Raw genomic sequence first — 17,493 nt, forward strand, 5'->3', positions numbered from 1 at the left:
TTCCATGATTTTCTCATTTTCTTGATTTTTGAATCTCCTCTCTCAAAGAGAAAAATCGGGACTGAGCCCCCCCGCGCCTATTATTTTCGCATCGGGCGCCGCTCCGAGTAAGGTAGGCGCTGACCGATAATCCCTCTACAACGGAACGATATGTTTTCTTGGTCCTCAGAGAATCGTTATCTCGAGGTTTCATTGTATATATGTTCGCATATAATTGATTGTTCGTACAACAAATCGGACAGGTTGCGCAATACATACATTGGCCTGGTGTTTGGCGACGGGGCAGTAGACATAATTTCGCCAACGATCGGGGGCTGCCACATTTTAATGCTGTGCGTACTCATGCGAGTGAAATTTTCCTACAAGTGCAAGTTTCTCTAGTGTGTTTCATTTTTTTTCCCGGAGGAATTTAGTGCCAATGTGTGTTTTACGGTCATGTGTTCAAGTGCCAATATTTAATAATATTTACAGTCTCTAGTATTAATTGTTGTTGTCGTAATTATTTACAATTATTTTCTCTATGACTCGTCTCGCATTCCTTTGGGATAAAACTTCTATGATCTGAGGTGAGTACGACGAGTTTTCGCTCTCGTCGGAGCCCTTTTTCTCTTTACAGTATTTTTAAGCTTTCCACCAAAACAATATTATGTGTGTGTGTGTGTACTCCAACCGCTATAGAAGTACGAATACATTTATTTTTTTACGTTAATATTCGCAGCACGTAGATGAATTTATGTTCTAAATGCGGCGATAAATACGCTTTTAAACGTGAATCGCCGAAGGGTGTTTATTTATTTATACTTCGCGCTGGCGCAAATGACCAATTATTAGCAGTCGTATATCCTTGATCGATAGATTGATTAATTTGACATTGCCGTTGCCTAATCCGCTGAAAGGCATTTGCGAGATATCCAAGGCTGGTGCCGAGGCATTTTGGGTGAAAGTACACGATACTATCTCTGTAGAGTACGCTTTCGAATCATTTCGGTAAGTGATTTTTTCCTCCCTTCCTATTTATCATTTAGTTCAGTGTTTTTAAACAGGTGGTCCAAGGGGTCACCGGGCCATTCCACTTCCTACAGGGGCGGCCCAAGCTTAACCGCCGCCTGTGTGCCATAGGCGGAGGTAGACTTAAAAGTCTGGGGGGGAGGGGGGCACGATGACGATGTCAATTCATATATACACATTAGATCAGTCGACTGCACCTTTGTCGTAGGGGACATTGCCTCCTTCCCCGTATCTCTGCCCTTGTTGTGTGAAAAGCCTCATATGCAGCGTATCCTGGCAGGAGTCTTGATGGAACTTAGCTCCTAGGTCAGCGTTTCTTAAACAATGGACCACGACAACCAGCTTATATCCCCTGTGGGGACAGAGCGGGGGTCAAGGTTGGTCTGACTTATGGACCACGACGATGGCATAGGGGTTCGCAGGTGGACTTAATACTATAATTCTCACTCTGAATGAAAAATTACCCAACTGTTGCAATTGATATTAGTAACATTCATATGGGATTTAAATAAAAATTATAGGTACCTTTTCACACTTGAGTTCTCATACCTCATCGAGGAAAATGCGGGAAATTGTGATCCAAAATACGGGATATCACTAATTGTAAGCAAAAAAATATGCAATTACTGACGAATTTGCTAATTACTGCTACAATTTCTGAAGGGTTTGTGCAACAAAGGGCTGCTACAAATCGCTGTAACCGAAATGTATTTGGCGAAAAAAAAATTAAGTGACCCATTGACCATGTTTTATTGCGAAAATTAAGAACTACGATCTTAAATATGGTAAAATACGGGACATCGCCGGTTATCATGAAAACATGTCATAAGTCGGCAAAATCACCAATTATTGTTATTAAAATTGAGAAAATGATATTGAACCTGTTGTAAAATGTGAGATGAATATTTACATTTATAGCCGTAATTGTTATAATTTATGTCGTGAAAATATTTATGATTTTACTAAGCATTACAAATGAACATCGTTAAAAAAAAAAAATGCATAGAAAAAGTCGTAAAGACCAAAAACACAGGAATGCCCCGTAATACGGTATGCAAATGTTTGAAATTTTTTCATTGGTTTTTAAGTTCAGAAACGCTGGCCTGGGTAACTGTCAGACGAGACCAGACAAGACCCGGGCTCTGTCCCTTCCAGGATGTAAGCCCTTTACCGGTGTGGGTTGCGTCATGCTGCGGAGAGTCCAGGTTACTCTGGGATATACCTGATTTTTTTTTAGTACAAAGCGCACATCTACTAAACAAAATGTCTGTGACCATATACGCAGGGCCGGAACTGGGGGGGGGGGGTAACTGCCCAGTGGTAAAATTTAGGAGGGACGGCAGTTTTAGATGGAAACAAAGAACACCGGTACAAAATTATCGAATTTCAAAGTTGTGGGTGTAGCAAAATGTTTGCCCGGGGCAAGTTAAGGCTCTGCCATACGTTCCGCTTTCGAAGAAACTGGCCCGCATTTCTGTCCAGGATTATTTTATCGTTAATAATTATACCAGATAACTTGATCCACACATTACAGCTCTCTCTCACTGATGAGTCATCATTATTTACATTTATCCTGTAAAGAATTATAACGATGTGACTTCTATTTAGAAATTGACTTGAATGGCTCCACTTTCTGGTGCTCCAGAGTCGGACATTCGTAAAGAAGCCGAATTTTTCCCTTTGCTTTTAATTGACCGTTATAGAAAAATTTGCTGGACACCAAACATGCACACTTGACCGTTATGACAGGGTACATTCTTGTCTCCTGGTACAGAATTACGACCCTAGGCCAGGCGCGGATCTATGTGAAATGCAATTTTCGGAACTTCGATATCGTAATATTGCATTCAGCCAATCCGTTGAAAATTATGTGTGTCAAAGTTTTTGATTAAATAAAAAAAATTCAAGAAAAGAATTCAACTAAAAAACAGGAAAAACCGTGTCATTTTTTCAAAAAGTTGGGACGAAAAAAAAAAAACCCGGGACTGATGCGGTAACTGTGGGACGTATGGTCAATAAGATTATTTTTCAGCAATTTTGTGAAATTATCCCTCTTACCAGCGATCTCTAGATCCTCCCAGGCCCTGTCTGTTCCCTCAGATTTTCTCAACATATTCGTTGTCAAGGCGTGGCTCAAAAGCGTAACGTCATGTGAATTTATCCTATTGGAAATTTTAAAAATTCTGGTATCTAACTAAGGCGGGGATTTCACTGAAATGGGTTTTGTAAAAGTTCTTTTGTAAAACTTGAAAATTGCAACGAATAAGCGTATCGGTTACGTTCGAGGCGAATGTAACCCAAAAGGCTTATTGGTTATCTTTTCAAGTTTTGTAAAAGATATTTTATCAAACTTTCATAGTGTAATTCTGGACAAAAGTCTTGACTGCCGCCCAGACACACCGCATTCCTTGCACCCTCACCAGGGCCTCCTGGCCCCGATTTTTTTTTCTTCTGTGCGAGAGGCGAATCGAAAATATTCAAACAATGAAAATGCAGAATAAATGCAAGAAATAATTTCAGAATTGCCAGAACGGATGAAAGTTCCAAAAATGGTGGAAGATTAGAATTTATTGAAAAAACAAAACAAATCCCAGAGTTATTTCCTTCTAGATCAAAATGCAGATTTACAGAATTGATGCAAATTCAGAATTTATGAAAGAAATTATTGCTACCGTAAAATGCAGGCCCCTCCCCCTCAAAACGTGGAGTCCGGTGCGACCTCACTTATTACACACCACCTAAAGGCAGCTCTGACTCTCGCTTAAGAGAGTCAAATAAGAACATCACATGCTATTGCATCTATCAATGTGTCTCGCATGTGTAAAATAGTGTGCGATTATGCATTTAACTGTTAGATACAAATACACACTTCCAGCATTAACCACTTTACGATCAAGGATGTAATAGTGCGTCCAAACGCCAGTAGAATAAATTCAAACAAGTTGTCCGTTTTCTTTTTTCTCATCATCGCGAAGCTTTATTGAAAAGTACCGTATATACTCGTGTATAAGCCGAGTTTTTTTGTTGAAAAAATTCGTTCCTCAAGTGGGGGTGGGGGGAGGGAGGGTCGGCTTATACTCGGGGCAGTTTTTGATGAGAAAATATCGACCCCCACAATCAGTAGTCATTTTTATAGCAGTGTTCAAGAAACCGGCATTATTGGTATGGGATATGTTCAAAACCCCGATAATATCAAAGACGGGGCAAAGAAATCGAAAACATCATTGGCTTTGATACCAGGTGGGCTAATGTCGATTGTGAAGCCTTATGTGAGCATCAACAAGTCTTTCAAAAGACAGGAAATTGTAGATCGAATGGATGAGTTCCGATGATAAAGAAACTACAAAAAGTGGTGCCTTGAAGAAACCTGCCAATGGGTACGCCTCATGAGGCGTGGAATTCTTTTTCCGCCGAAATTATCATCCGATCCTTCAAAAAATGTTGCATCAGCAATGCGATGGACGGAACAGAAGATGGTATCCTCCTTGAAAGTGACAATGGCGACAAGACAGTCCAGATGAAGATAAAAACGAAGATGCCGCACTCCCTATGATGATCTTATGGATTACGATGAGCTTGGAGACTCAGAAGAAACGGATTAAAATGTTTGAATCATTTTCTATTGTAAATTCCTACAAGCTATTCATTTTGCATGAAAATGTAAGATTTTTTTTTCTCTGAAATGCACGGATTTTTTTTTGGGTCGGCTTATACACGGGTTTTCAATTTATTGTGGTTTTGGTGGTAATGAAGTGAGGGGGGGGGGGGTTCGGCTTATACACGAGTATATACGGTAACCCTATGAGTATATACGGTAACCCTATGAAAAAAAGTTGTTACTTTTACCTCCGTTTATTTCTATATTTCTATCAGTGATTTTTTCCCCACGTGATTGCATCCTACTACTACAGTCGAATACCGTTGTAGCGAAAATCTCGTTTTAACGAATACTTTTCTCATCCCTCTAATAAGTTTATATAGAACAATGCAAACAACCTGAAATTCCTTTATAACGAAGTGATTTCTCCGGTCTCTTGGAGTTCGTTATAACGGGATTCGACTATATATATAAGAGCGAAACCGAACAGGTTGTGTGAGGGTGAAAAGAGAAATCTACTTCAATACGCACTCATAACTTATCTATTATACTGTTCTTCTTTCATTTGTTTTTCCCACTTCTACTTTTTCCTTCTCCGTGTGGTTAGGCTACGACAAGGTTACCATATTTATCGCCTATTCATCAAAGAGATCATCCCAATTTCTTGCCAATAGCCTGTGAGCGAAGGGGTTAAATTGCACTTAGGTGATAGATTGCTATTGTGCTTGATTTGAAGGAGAAAGAAACTCTATGATTCGAATTTCAACATTCACATAAGCCACCCCTTGTTAAAACTTTATTAACTCTTACAGCGGCAATCCAGAGATATCTCGGGTTTCTAAAACGCTCTCATTCCGGCAACCCCGAGTCCGAATACCTCTGCAAGGTTTTCTTCTCCTGATACATACGTTTCCCGTCCTGTCAATCAACTGCCAGTGGGCGGAGTCAGCTTTTGTTCAAAGTTTGATGACAGAAGGGAACAGAGACGATGTTTTTCCTTTCTCGTCGAGGTAGCATAAATATTATTGCTACAGCATAAATAACAGAAAACGATCTTTTCTTTTTCTTCTCCCTTGTTTTTTTTAAAATTTTCAAATATTGTTCTCAGTTTCGAGGGGAAAGCATTTATCAACCCACGCAATCGAAAGAAAAAATCTTGAAAACAGGTGGCAATTTCTACAAGAGTGTAGTTTCTTCTACTGTGGCAGTTATAATACGGATCAGGAAAATTTTAAAAACCGCTTAAAGGGTTCAGCAAGGGGTGCGCTAGGTTCTTAGGGGCCATTCAAGTATTACGTAAGCAGATTTTCAGCTCTTTTTGAACCCCCCCCCCCTGTCAGCAAAACACTGACCCCGTCAGCAGCTTAGAATATTTCATATCTTCAAAAAGGGGTGGTTGATGACGTAAGCAATCTTCAACCCCCCCCCCCCCGATGCTGACGTAATACTTGAATGACCCCTTAGGGGCGGCAGCTTAGGCTCATTCAGATGACAAAATTTGAAAAAAATTCTAATAGCAAACATTTACATGAAATCACGCTTCTGAAAATGTCATGGATTAGACCAGTAGTTCCCAACCTTTTTCAGTCCGCGTACCCCCAGCTGGCTCGGTTCCTTTCCGCGTACCCCCAATCTGTTTCACCCATTACAGTTTTCGAAAAACTTCAAAAAACGTACATGTTGAATTAAATTAAATGGCCTACAACGTATTCATCACCGCGGCAAGCGCAAAAACTGACTAGTTTCACCATTCCGTCATTGAAGAGGATCTTCAGAGGGGTATCTGATGCGAGCTCTAGCAATTTCTCCTTTTCTGAAACCGCCAATAAAGCCGGTTCAAAATACTCTTCTTTGAAAAGATCAGATGTTCACCGATCACCCATTTCCGGCTCTGAAAAATATTTTTCAAACGAGGATTTTAATCCTTTCAAGTGGCCGACTGTTAAATTTTGCTCAGCTTGTGACAAGAAATCGTGAAGTGTTTCAAACACTTCCCAAAAAACTCGTGCCGAAGTTCAAACGGCAACGTCAGGACTTGACCCCGGGACAACCACCTAACTTCGGTGTGCAAAAGCAAAGCGTTGTGAAGGATGCCCATGTCTTCACAATTTAAACAACCTGTAGTTGGTATGATTCACCTTGACAAAAAAAGTTGACAACCTTTACCGCTTCATCAAGAACGTTGCGTAAATTTGGAGACAGCGGTTTTGATGCAGGAATCTGTCTGAATATAGTAGCGAGTCCATTTCATTTTGTGAGCGACTTCTGCTACGACGGCCTGAGTGGCAGCCTTCCGGGGATTTTCCGCCATCTGTTGTGAGCCTAATGCATTTTGACCATTAAATTCTTTTTCCAAGGAAATAATGATTAATTGCTTCAAATAAGTCTTTAACAGTCGTACGACCCCTTCAATGGGTGACAAATAAAAAGATTTACTTCGAATTCTCTTTCAAGTACTTAGCAATCACAAGTAGCACAGAATATTGCGCAACGTTGGTACTTTCGTCGACTTGGATAGACAAATAATTCACAACCTTTGACGTGACTTATGACTGTGCTCTCAACATCGTCTGACATGTCCTGTATTCTTCGAGACACCGTATTACTTGACAGAGATATTAAACTCATTATAAGAGCACTTTCCTCTGCAAACAGCATCTTTTTACCAATAGTGTGATTTTTTTTTTTTTCCTCGTCTCGCAATACGATATCTAATGTAGGAGGTTTCGGTAGCTTTGGCAGAATCACTTTTGGAAGATTTAAAATATGTTTTCACGTTTACAGGTGCACGGTATTTCATTTTGGTGTTTCAGTCCGCTTCCACACAGATCTAGTTTTTAGCCATTGATCCATAGCGCAAATCACGTGAGTAGTAGGTGCTTGGTAGAAACGTTGACGTAGAAAATTGTGAGATTAACACGCACACGCCTCAATACACACGCCCACAACAAAAGTTAAACACAACACGAATTAATTCTTCGCTTTTATGTGCAGCCCGGCATGTGTCAACAATCGAATCTAAAACGCCGAAGAAAAGTGAGCCGAGAGGAAGGAGTGCGTGAATGCGGATCATAGGTTGGGCGGGACAAGGGAAGGCCGAACCTTCCAGCGGACGCAACCCCTCTGTTATAGAAGATTTTATTGATAGGGAAGGCCAATATATTACAACTGACAATATTAGCAAAAACCTCTACCTACTTTTAAAAATTCCTTTTAATGTTTTTAAATCATTTTGCTCTTTCTTTAGATGGATGGCCGCCATTACCATTTTCTTTTCGCGTACCCCCGGTTGGGAACCGCTGGATTAGACAGTAATACCGAGAACAAGAATGTATTCTATCACCGGGGGGGGGGGGGGGGAGAGGAGAGAAGGGGGCGGCGGCTACATCCATGTTCTTCTGGAGCTATCAATTGAAGGCAGATTAAAAATTCCACTTATTTGTCTGGTCTCTGGAGCACCAGAAACGCCTTTTGAAATACATATTTCTTAATAAAAGTCGCCTCGTTACAGTTCCTCTTCACAGGATATGATGGCTCATCAATAAGAGCTGTAATTTGGATTAAGCTATCTGGCATAGTTAGACAACTGATGGCTGACTAGCCCAGGGCTATCACTTGGCGATTTACTGCCTTTTACCCCCGGGCATAATTAGACAGTAAAATAATCTGACTAAAAAGCGTGGCGTATGGTCACGCAAATTTTTTTTGGCAAAGACAATTGCCACAAATTATTGTGTGTGGCTCTTTACGAATAAAAGAAAATGTTTATCTCATGGTCTCCTGAATAGAACTGTGTCAGCATCCCATTAGGATCGTCTTTAGGGGCATGTAAACTCGAGCCATCCCTAGACATAACGCTCTAAACTCGCATTTAAATTTAAAAAAAAATTTCTTTGATATCATTTGATCCATGATTACATTTCTATTGGAATATAATTTTTCCTCCTATCTTGTATTCGCATTTAGTTCAATCAGAATTGGCGGTGATTCAGTTAGATTCCCAACCCATCCACCCTATTCCCGTTACTACAGGAACCTTCAATGTTATAATTGCTAAAAGGATCATTATTCATAACCTCGTGACTACATTTTCTTCTTGCCTCAAGCTGCCTATTCGATAAAACACAAAATTTGCATTAAAAAACTATCGATTTTATTTGGAGTGTTTTTCAAACGCGTTTGATTTTGAGTCACGCACCAAACGCATGTGCTTTGTATTTCTATTCATTTATTTATTTTTCCACCTCCGATAAATTGGATCGCATTTTGGAAATGAGAGGTGGGGAGAGGAATTCTCCGAAGTTGACAAGCTACAAGCCACCAAACCACCTGCTGTTACTTCAATCCCGAAAGGGTCGATGACCGCATCGTGAAGCAAGTGGAAAAATATCTCGCAACATAGCTTTGAGACCTTTTACCACCCTCTCTCTTTTTTTGCTTGGATTCTCTCAATTGTATCGTGTCTCGTCTTCTATTTACGCCTTGGGTGAGTCCATCGGTGGAAGTCATTTCGCTGTGTGTGCGTCCTTCCACGGAGGAATCAAGCTCACAAACGAGCAGGGCTGTCGTCTCATTACGTGATTCTATATCCGTATCGGATGCCTGCTTACCCGAGTCTTTCTACAAGAGACAATCTCCACTTTTTCTGCTTTTTGCTCATTCCTCCTCCACACGTTCCTTTTTCAGATTTCCAAATGAAAAAGAAAAGAAAATGAAGCTTTCAAAATCGATTAATAGGGTGGAAAACTAAGGTTAAAGAATCTTATTCCCTCTGTACCGTGATTGGAAGTCCGAGTTCGTGACCTTGTTGTGAAGTGGTACCGAGATTTGTAATTCGATAATGTCCAGCCAAAAGTTTACTTCAAAAACTTTTTTTTTTCTTCTTTTCCCCCCAAATAGTTTTTGTGGAATTCAGTGTCATTTAAATAGCCTGGCTGATCATTTTTGTTTCATGAGTCGTAAGGAAAACGATGAGGAGTTCTAAATCAGAATTTGACAATTTGACAAATAACAGGTCAAAATAGGAATTGGAAATTTTTAGGCACAAATACCAATTTTTATGCGTTATAATTGGGCTCGGATTTTATGACCTAAAAATCTTAAAAGTACGCAAGCATTTATGACCTAAAAAACATTAAAATATGACCTTATAATTTTCCCATTGTATTTAATCTCTTATTTTTCAGTTATTGTTTCTCTCCTTCACCGAAGCCTTGTTCTGCAATGTTTCTTCCCGCTGCTGGAAATGTTCTGCAGTGAAAATTTCCATAATAGTGTTTTCTACATTTTTCTTAAAATTCTTCCAGATTTCAAGGAAAGTTATTTTCCGGATATTATGCTGAGGTGAACTCTGAAAGAAAAGTCAACACGTCTCTGCCGGGCCCTCTTGCATACCGGGCAAGCATGATACAATCATTCTTTTTTACAGTGGAACCTCCATATAACGATATTCTGCGGACAAACAAAAAATATCGTTGTAGAGCAGGGCTGGTCGAATGTCCAAAATTTTATGCGCCAGGTCGGGCATGCGAGTTAAAAAAAAATACATGCCCGATAAATAGAACTAAATATTATTACTGGATTTACTTCATGAAAAAAAAAACCATTTCCAATTGTGTTAATAATAACCGCAAAAAATAGTTTCATGTAATAGTTATTCACATAATCCTTTAAAAAGAAACAACGAATACATAAGAATAGTATAAATCAGCGGTTCTCAACCGGTGCTCCGTGTGCATCTCCCATGGGCAGCGACTCGAGGAAAATAAAATGAATCAGTAAATTTGATAAAATTATATGCTGAAAAGAGCTCCGCGAGTCAAAAAAGGTTGAGAACCGCTGGCATAAATCATCAGCTGAATCTGCCTTATCAATACTGTGACTATTAATATGACGAAACCAGCACATTGTTTTCCAATCTTATTTTACTTACCGTCCCTTGTCAGAATTTTCTTTCTTATACCCCCCCCCCCCCCCACTAGAGGGTTGTGGGGCCTAGCAAAATAAATGACATGCAAATGGGCACGTTATTTACTTGAAGTATGACTAACGGTTGGAGAAAAATGCATGGGTAAGGACTTTCAGAACACGTTGCCATAAAAACCCAAGTTTGCCTTATTACGCACCCATACAGTTATTACGGGGAGTCACGCCCAATGACTCATCCCAAACTTGTGGTAGTTTCAGTTTTATTAAAAGTTAGGCCTTTATTAAAATTAAGAAATTTAGATTTTAAATTAGATTTTTTTTTCTAATTGGGCTTTTTAAAGCCTTTATTTCAAATGTCGCAGGGAAGGGACGCTAAGAAGCACGATGATCACAATGGAAACACGAAAGTGTTTTTTATATTTTGTTTTTTTTTTATGCGCTCATGTTGGGCATGTGGTTGAAAAATATACGCGCCTGGTAAGAATTTTTATATGCCTCGGGCAATAGATTTGTACCACTCTACAGCCCTGTTGTAGGGGGACTGCCGTTATATCGAGATGAAACATTATCATCACGTGGCATCAAATTTATGCTGCTGTTGACATCTTTCCCTAACTCGACGTTGTTAGCTCTTTTTGAGTATATATATATATATTAAAAAAAAAAGCTCTTTTGAGTATTTAAACTTTAATTGATTATTTGATAAACAAAATTCAGTATGTTATATTGCCTCTATAAAGAGGTTTATTGCAATACACTTTTTGGTGTATCGCACAAAAGGTAGTGGCACTGAAAACTTCAACACTTTCGGTGATCAGGTGGTAAACACTATCTGTATGTTATTAGATGTCCTCGGAAGAACTAAAATGAATGACAAATTTGAAAACATACCGAAGGATATTTCGAGCGAGATATAAAAACAATATTATTGTAACGGTTTCAAAATCTACTCAAAAATACCATTATTGGTGGGGGGGGGGGGGTTATCGTAGAATTTAAAGCAGTGTTTCCCAGAGTGGGCAATATCGCCCCCGGGGGCAATGGAAGGGTCCAAGGGAACGATAGAAGGGTCCGGGGGGCGATAGATGCTTAAGGTTTAGTATAGAATGTCATGGATTAACTTCAGTTGGGGGGCGATGAGAACAAAAAAATTTTGAAGGAGACGATAGAACAAAAAGTTTGGGAAACTATGATTTAAAGATTTGAAAAAATGTCGTTGTAGAAGGATTTGTCGTTAAATCAAGTAGCATTGTAGTGAGGTTTCACAGCTGGGACGAGTTTATGGCGGAACAATTCTGTTATAATACAGTATTTCACTTAACATCTCTCTTAAAGTACTTTTGTAACATACTGGAAGTTGCTTTCATTTCCTGACGAAATTCTATGTCGCCACCCTCTTTTAGCCTGCACGTATCCTTGAGTATTGCATATTTTTATACGTGAAAGTTTATTTCGGGTTCCGGATATATGGGAGGTTGCAACTACACATGGATTTTTTTTAATATCCCGTTCAGAATACGATAAAGAAAAAAAAATCTGCCTACAGCAGCTTCTGAATGAAGATTTTAGCCACAAGTTTCCCAAGGATGATAAATGGCCTAATAATCCGATCAACCCACATTCTTTAGATTTTACTGGGGTAATGTGTGAACTCCGTCCAGTAATGACTTCATTGCCTCAACGTTGTGTGGTTGTGGTTTGACTTACTCATCCAGCAGGAACGCCGAGGGAACCCCGAAGCTACTTTTATAGCAGCGGTTTGTCTTCAGAAATTCAGCTGGAAAAAGAATGCTCGAGACAAAACACTAGCAGATGCGTGAAAATGGTTCGAGCCTCCCTTTTTTTTTTTTTTTTTTTTTTTTGCGTTGGTGGTAATCAATCTGGTGCTGGTAAAATTGTCGCTTACTTGTTTATAGCGTTGAAATCAGATTTTCTAAGCGTCTGAATTAATTCAAAATACAGTGCACGCCCCTTAATATCATCATACCGAGACTTAGGGTTTTTGAATATAATAACCAGTGGTGTATTTATGAGAAGGGGGGGGGGGAAAGCTTAGCCAGCACCTCCTAGAGATAGAAGGCCTCTCCGCACGCTGCTCGTGACGTCAGCAGTGCTGTGGTTCAAAATGTGGCAAACTTGCTAGGTAGTCTTAATGGACCGAATTAATAAAAAGGAAATAAGAAAATGCTCTCGAGCAAAAAGGTCGAAGTAGAAGAATATGCATTGAAGTAAAAGGAAATGCTAAAAGCAAATCCTTCAATCTGTATTAATAATCATTACCTAGAAGAGTTGATCCACTTTGCCCAAGACTATTGAGAAGACACCAACGTGTATTTGCCTTATTCGTTGGTGTCTTCTCAAAAATCATTACCTTTTACCACTCTACCTCCTATATACAGGATATAGGAGGTAGTGCTTTTCTACTCGTAGGTAAATCCTTCTCATCTATCAGTAAAAGGTGAACAGGAGCCAAAATCACGTTGTTCCCTGGAAATCAGCTGTTTTTAGCCCTTTAACTCCCTTCTCTGCAGGGGCTCTTTAATCTGAATCTCGAACTGATTGTGAGCTCACGAATTTTTATAAATTTGAGTTGAAACAAGTTTTTTATATTGAGGATAATTGTCTACTATGTTAGCTAATTTTTTTCTCGCCACTTTTCCTTAACGTCGAAGGCGATTTCTATTCCCATCATAATCCACGCCTCCGGTATCTTCATTTTCTTGAGGGTCCCCCTTCATATGGTTCAACGTAATTTTCTCCCAAAGATTTGGCTATATTGTGCAAAAAACACAAGCAATCACAATTTTCTGGATATTTTCCAGTTTTACACGACAAATATATTGCAGGATAGGAATTCTCAGTTTCTCAGCTGTCCGAAACACCTTTCTATGGTAACTACTTTTTTCAGAAGGGCATTGAATTTCTTTCCTGCACTCTCGGCTGCATTTGAGAATGAAGTGAGTCATCAGGCAAGGTTCTAGTCCATAACCGTCATCAGCCACTAGAACCGTGTCCCGCATTTTATACATGGTTTTTTCTGGCCTCAGAATTTCTCCAGATTCGGGAGTCGTGAACACATCCAGGTCAACTAACATCAACACTTGTGAAAATTTTTCTGCCATCACAAATTGCTTGAATATTCATAGTTGGTTTCCCTTTACGGGTTATGTACTCATCGCCATGGATTTTATTTTCAGTATCCCTACATGGGCACAATCATTCACGCCAATAGCTGTTGGAAATCGATATTTTCTCTGCCATATTTTTATTCTTTGCTTCTAGTATTACATCTTGCGTAGTGAAGAATTTTATCCAGCTCTCGGCCTGCGCTATTAACGGTCTACGACAGCACGTACAGTCAGCGATACTGTAGCTTGCGAAACTCTCAAGTTCCTCGTCAATTCCATTTTGATAACCAGGATCAGCTAGCGAAATACCGCAAGCATATTTTCATTTTTTGCGATGATGAAAGCGCACCCCGCCTCTACATTCGACTTTTTTCATCTATAAAGTAATTTGTAAGCCATTCCAAATTCTTTTCTTCAAAACAAAATCTTTTAAAATCAGAGGTATGTGGGTTTCGACGAGAGACTTTATTTTTCACTTTTCTCACGTTCACTAACTCAGCCATAGCAGAATTAAAACGCGGAACAACCTTTTCCTTCACGGATGAATCTGCTACTGACCAACCTCACCATTTCTGAAGGATTTGCTCTTGCAAGTAAGTAAAAGGTGCTTTTTATTAATAACTACTTACTTCAGTCTCGAGTAAAAGGCCAACACAAGAAGGATTTGCTTTTACTAAAAAAAAATTAAAATATTTTGCTTTTTTTTTTATTAATTTGGCCCAATGACGTAACAGATGAACTTAGAAGGCCTTCGCACGGGTTGCTATCTCTAGGAGGTGCTGGCTTAGTGGGCTATATCCTAGGGCAGCAAATTCAGAGGGGTGGCAAATTTGAGGAATTAGTGGCCAAGGAAATCAATAGAATGGGGGAAGGCCGGCAAAATTTGTGTAACCCTCAATAAATCCAGACAGCTGGGGATTACATCAGTGTGTGACCAAACCAAAAAAAATTACCTAGAGGGTGTGAAAGCATGTGAATGACCAAAAGAATGATCTTGAGCATATGTCAACGTGTAAATGATCCAAAGAGTGACCTAGAGCATGAGCCTGCATGTGAATGACCAAAACAGTGTGCAAGCATGTGAATGACTAAACGAGTGACATATAGAATATGTGAGCATAAGAGTGACCAAAAGACACAAACAGGAGTGGGGGGGGGGGTGCCAAGCTCTTATACAACATTGTGGTGAATTCGGGGAAATAGTCGTCAAGGAAATTTGACTAGAATGGTGGAAGGACGACAAAATTAGTGTAGCCAGTAGACGGTGGAAAGCATAAATGCGCCTCTGATAATAACCGATTACTATGTTCAGGCCCGTCATTTGGGGGGGGGGGGTGCATATGAAACACCCGTTGTCGAACAGGGTGACCATACTTCCCTTTTTTGTGTGAAAAATAGAAATGTATTTCAAGAGAAGATATGGTATGCCTTTTGACATCCTACATTAGTGACGCTCAACCTGCGGCAGCAATTATAAGACCCCCCTTTTGGTCCTCGGCTATTTATTCTAAGAAACCACGGATGAAAATCAAGTAGAGGGGGGGGCACGGAAAAAAAAATTCAGGTCTGAAATAAGGATTTGTGAATATTTTCAAGTGAAATGTGGATGAACTGTCCATAGAGCCAGGACCCACCAGATGTTATCTATAACGGGCCTACATGAAGATATCTGATGCTATTATGTTCGAGCGTAGTTTGTAAATATGTAAGCTGCTGGTACTTCAACTAAATACTGCATGCCCCCCCCCCCCATCCTATAGCGGATCCCTAGTTTTTGATCTCTGACGAGACCCCCCAAGACAGATTTTTCACGAGCCCTTCTATAGTGCGAAAAAAACAATTTAGAATCGTCCCCCTCGGCCTTTCCCTTGTTGGGAGCCCAGAATATCGCTTTGCCAGGGAAGCCAATGATGTTGGGATGACTCTGCATGAAACCCCGACAAGTGGGAAGCTCACTGAACTCTAGCCCAAACGTCTGAAAATCGACGTATTTAAAATTTTTGTTGGATACAAATTAAACCAAACGGGACATGTGGTCATCGCAGTTAATATCAGGATTTTTTGATATTTTTTATTGTTGAAAAAAGTTCTATCGATTATTGCTATCAGAAATTCCAATGAGATCACATTGAGTGGCTTGCACTGTACTTCCGGTCCGTTCTTTACGAAAATGATAACGATACCTGAATAATAACATTATCCTTAATTCCAATATAAGCGGCCTCCACTGTACTTTCTCCATATGGAGGTCTGTAATGATACATATAGTGAAAATAAAAGTATATGGTCGCTGGAGGAAGATTCACGATTTCAATAAAAGGAATCGAAACCGAAGCTTTTCTTATATTCTATGTAAGATTACGAAGGGATTACCATTCAAAATAAGTTTTCTGCCTCGGGGTGATATGCATACACACACACATATTTATACCAAATAATGTGTGTGACTGGTTTTTATTCTTCTTTATCCTTCATTTTTCAAGGACAATTGCGTACAGACATGGGAATTTCTCTTTTATTTTATTTGCTTTTCGCTACATTTGAATAGAGGTGTATTTTTGGAGAAATGCCAGGAATCTTGCTTATCATCAAACCCACCAAATGAAATAAGCAAAAAAAAAAAACTTCGATTTATGGTGAAGAAGCGAGATTATATATCGGGCGTGTATAAAATGGTATTATGTATGCAATTGCGATGGCCATAAGGAAAATATATACGTATATAAAAGTAGACCGGCATTTCTCTTTTCGCCATATTGAATGGTTGATAGTGATCAGTTTCGCCTTATTTATAGTTGCGTGCGTGCCACCTATTCGTAGGTACCAAAAGTGTGGGACACATTTTTTTCTCTCGTGTATCTTCGTATCTGTCTGTCGACATTTGAAAATAAGCCAGAAAGACGTAATTTCTTTTCTTCGCTGGAATCGTTTTTAGATTTGCTTTTGCGTAACGAATATCAAATACCTCAAATTTTACTACTTATGGGCAGATGGTGCGTTCACGCATCGCAGTGTTATGGTCAGCATACTGTATTTTAACGTGTATTAGGAGCCCCCCTCCCCCGGATTTTTTGGGCTTAAAATTTGGAAAAAAGATCATCAAAGATATTAAAAAAATATTTATTTAATCCATCATAGAAACCATCAACCAGTGTACGGGTGAGAAAATGTTCCGTGGGTGCACGGGTTGGGTGTCGCAGACCCATACTAAATTTAAATTATATTACATAAAATATCTATGCACTTTCTTTCTTCAGTATTTTGATACATTTTATTATTCCATCAGTTTAGTTGCAATCTATATTTATAAAATTTATTTTCTGTCTGTGTTCTCTAGACAAATCTACAATTTTAGACTGACCTCTGCCAAATTTTACATGTATATATATATATATGTACATACATACACATACCAATTAGGACCCGACTTGAACGATAGTCTACTTTGAAAATCCATCAGAGCTGGGCAAATGCCTGAAATGGACAAAAAAAAAAAATTGTCGGGCAGCAATGGTACGTAGGCCTCAACAGTAACTTTTGGAATATTTACTTCGGTTACCATGGTTCCCAAACAATGCGTTTCAAACGTGTATATTCCTTTACAATGGTTTGCCACTTTTCTTTCTTTTCAACCGAGCACAGCTCCGGTCTATCGCCATTGGCAATTTACTAACGAGTTGTTCCGGAAGTGTGTGTACCTAACAGTCTGAGTGCGTATATAGTGTTGTCTGATTTTTCAGTGCTGCTATCTGTATTTCAGAAGTGAAGCGAGTGTAATGATTGACATTTGTACCGTTGTAGGCTTGTTGCTCTCTGTGGCTAGACTTTTTA

At 39.4% G+C, this 17,493-nt stretch overlaps 1 protein-coding gene across 1 annotated transcript in view; it reads left to right on the forward strand.

The window, feature by feature from the left end:
• Positions 1 to 342: 342 nt before the first annotated feature.
• LOC149076777 (ATP-binding cassette sub-family G member 8) overlaps positions 343 to 17,493 on the forward strand; it is a 51,992-nt gene continuing 34,841 nt past the window's right edge. The window contains exon 1 of the mRNA XM_089244446.1: positions 343 to 566. The gene's annotated coding sequence lies outside the window, so the exon portion shown is untranslated. The remainder of the gene's footprint in view (positions 567 to 17,493) is intronic.

Source organism: Pholcus phalangioides, unplaced genomic scaffold (assembly GCF_987345545.1).
Source record: "Pholcus phalangioides strain wild (caught in Gottingen) unplaced genomic scaffold, Ppha-v1.0 ptg000015l_1, whole genome shotgun sequence".
In the NCBI taxonomy this organism is placed as follows: domain Eukaryota; kingdom Metazoa; phylum Arthropoda; class Arachnida; order Araneae; family Pholcidae; genus Pholcus; species Pholcus phalangioides.